The sequence below is a fragment of the Octopus bimaculoides genome, chromosome 10 (genome assembly GCF_001194135.2).
Source record: "Octopus bimaculoides isolate UCB-OBI-ISO-001 chromosome 10, ASM119413v2, whole genome shotgun sequence".
NCBI lineage: Eukaryota > Metazoa > Mollusca > Cephalopoda > Octopoda > Octopodidae > Octopus > Octopus bimaculoides.
The window spans coordinates 21,404,444-21,407,914 of NC_068990.1; the positions used below are offsets into that span (position 1 = coordinate 21,404,444).

At 37.3% G+C, this 3,471-nt stretch overlaps 1 long non-coding RNA gene across 1 annotated transcript in view; it reads right to left on the bottom strand.

Annotated features, from left to right (window-relative positions):
- Window positions 1-293: 293 nt before the first annotated feature.
- Window positions 294-3,471, bottom strand: part of LOC106870403 (uncharacterized) — a 28,766-nt gene continuing 25,588 nt past the window's right edge. Inside the window, exon 3 of the long non-coding RNA XR_001409518.2 lies at window positions 294-447. This is a non-coding gene — a long non-coding RNA (uncharacterized LOC106870403). The remainder of the gene's footprint in view (window positions 448-3,471) is intronic.

The window sequence follows — 3,471 nt, forward strand, 5'->3', positions numbered from 1 at the left end:
AAAGACAGATGCTATGGCTATGAGGGTCTATTACATCATGCAAAACAATGGGAAGTAGAATTGGGTATGAAAAAATGAATAGTCAAATTTTAACCCTATGAATAAGAGTTGAGTCGGTTTATAAAGCGTTTGTCTCTACGAAAATATTCAATGAATAATCAGGTAGTAAATATAAAGCCTGCTGTATCGCAATGAAACATATGAATGTCTACACACACACACACACACACACACACACACACACACACACACATTATATTATATCAAATATGATAGCTTCATGGTCGTTAGATAAATAAAGACGTATTTTTCTCCATTTATTTTAATCCTTTTTTTTTCATCAGCATTTTTAACTAATCGGTAACTAATGTATTCTCGTTCATTATTCTCGAGTTATCACCAATGTTCCACTAGCTGGTCAACGCCTTGTCTGGAGAAATTACCGTCCTGATTCAAAGAAATATACAGAAAGATTAGAGCTAAAAAAATACTACAAGGCACTATGATAATGATACTTTGTGTGTTAATTCCAATAGCATTGCGAAAAAAAAACGAACGAATTTATCTGGCTACTTTGGTAGACTCACCGCTAGAGAGCGATTGAAGATATGGAAGACTAGAACATACGACATTGCCAGAAGTAAGAAAAGTGGTACAGGGAAGGGTCAATGACTTGCCTGTGCGATTAAGCATTTCATTTTATCTTATGACTGTAAATGAAGCTATATATATATCAAGATTTGGGATTTTTACCCATCAAAAGATCCGCAAAGAAAAGGGATGGCCACTATCAGGTTGATGGAGAAGAGTCAAAGGCAAGAAAGAGAAGTAGAGCTTCACGCAAAATGATGTGCAATATTTTATTAAAATTCAGGGCGGTGAGCTGGCAGAATTGTTAGCATACCGTGTAAAAAGACTTAGCGACATTTCGTCTGTCGTTATGTTCTGAGTTCAAATTCCACCGATGCCGAATTTACCTCTCACCATTTCGGGGTCGATAAAATAAGTGTAATCAACAAGCTCCGTTCCTCCAAAATTTCAGGCCTTGTTCCTATAGAAAAAATGGAATATTTTATTAAAATTCAGGCCAGGGAGCTAGCACAGTTGTTAGCACGTCGGGCAAAATGCTTAGCGGAATTTTGTTCGTCATTGTGTTCCGAGTTCAAATTCCGCCGAAGTTGACTTTGCCTTTCATACCTCTCGGGGTTCGATGAAATGAGTGCCAGTTAAGCGCTTGGGTCGATGTAATCGACTTGTCTTCTACTTCGAACATAGCTGTCCTTCTGTCAAAATTTGAAACCAATATTTCATTAAAATCCAGTTCCTTTACTTCCCGTGTTCAAATCCAGATTGGTTCTGAATATTCCCTTATTTGGCGTATCACGAACTACACAGATCAATGTGTTTTTGCCTTTTTTTTTTCTTTCTAAACAGTAGGTTATAACTTTATTGATTTAGCTGCTATTTCTATCTACCAATCCGACCGTACACAAAGAGGTACCTTGCTGTGTTATCTAGCATTCCTTGAATGTATGTTATAATCAGTTATAATTAGCTCTGCCGCATCACTAAACATTTTTTATTTTTCCTTACTGTTACTTCAAGCTATTACGTGTAAGACAGTGAATCACATTGTTCACTAAACTGTAGAATTAATTATGCTTCATGATAAAATATTTCAATTGTTTGCAGTCGTCTTGCTATCTTTCATTTGAATAAATTTTAAATGTCATAATCTACTCTGTGTGTGTCTGACTGTGTGCGTATGTTTACTTTATGTGTGGACTCAGACATGTTTCAGTGGTTCAAAAATGTCCTCATTGCAAAAATGTGTTCTTAAGTTCGATCTCATTGATAAATACCACGGAACAGTATGTTTTATAGCCGGAGCCTCGAGTTGACACAAACCTTTTGATGAAAAGACAAATGGAGTTGATACAGACATAAGAAAGCCTGTTTATCTCTACTAATTTTTTCTAGGCAGTGAGCTGGCAGAATCATTAGCGCATTGTACAAAACGCTCAGCACCCATTTTTTAGGCTCTTTACGTTCTCAGTTCAAATTTCGCCACGGTTCAATTTGCCTTTAAGCCTTTCGGGGTTATTAAAATACCTATTGAGCGCAGTCGTCATCGTAAAAGACTTCTCCTCACCCCTTCCATAACACTGCTGGCCTTGTACAAAAAATGCTATGGTACTTTATTCACAGAATGTGTGAGTATGTTTCTTCTTAAAATTTTCGTTAAGGTTAAACCTATCTTAAGGATTCTCTGCTAATTAGGCATCAGCTTAATAAGTAGGCATTTCTCATCACTGCATATCTCAATGCACATCCTTTAAGTCGACGGAGAACCAAAATATGAAATTTAAAAGCATATTAAACATCGCGTAGAACCCACCCTCTGGATGGTCGTTAATATAAATGGAGGTAACTACCTCTTCTCTCAGTGAGACGGGATTAGAAATTTGTTAGAATTGTTAAAAGTGTTTGAGACAGCAAACAGGCAAAACCGATAGCACGTCAGACAAAATGGTTGGCGGTATTTCTCCTGGCGGCGAGCTGGCAGAATCGTTAGCACGCCGGGCGAAATGCTTTGCGGTATTTCGTCTGCCGTTACGTTCTGAGTTCAAATTCCGCCGAGGTCGACTTTGCCTTTCATCCTTTCGGGGTCGATAAATTAAGTACCAGTTACGCACTGGGGTCGGTGTAATCGACTTAATCCGTTCGTCTGTTCTTGTTTGTTCCCTCTATGTTTAGCCCCTTGTGGGCAATAACGAAATAGGTATTTCTCCTGGCTGTTTACAATCTGCCGGCTGTTTACAATATGCCGGCTGTTTACGATTTGAGTTCAAATTCCACCTAGGTTCACTCAACGTTTCATTCTTTCGGAGCCGATAAAATAAGCATCGTTTGATCAACAGGGTCAATGTAATCGACTTACATCTCCCATCAAAACTGCTAGTCCCTTCTCCCACCCAAAAAACCTTCAAAGACTTATACTTTTAATTCAAAGAATTGTATAACGATGCTTCATCCTGAAGTTTTCATTGAAAATATACATATCTGTGGAATACTCAGTCAGTTATACGTCAATTGAATGAGTAGATAGTTCACTTGAATGATCATCTAAGCAACGGTGGATTCTGAAATTTAAAAGCGTATTCAGTGTTGCTAATATCATAAGAGCGCCGAAAGGTGGCGACCTGGTAAGTTGCTTTCTTTCTATCGAAATTAGAAACAATTATTTTGCCATGGCCAAGTCATAAAATACATTGTAATTTCTTCCTTCCCAGTAGTTTTGAGTTCGAATTTAGCCTTGTATAGATTATTTCTTTCATGCATTATACACGTTACTGAATACTTACTTTCCAGTGACGTCAGAGGCATACGATAACATAGCTGTACACACACTCACACACATAAATATTTACCTATATATTATATATATATATATATATATATACATATATA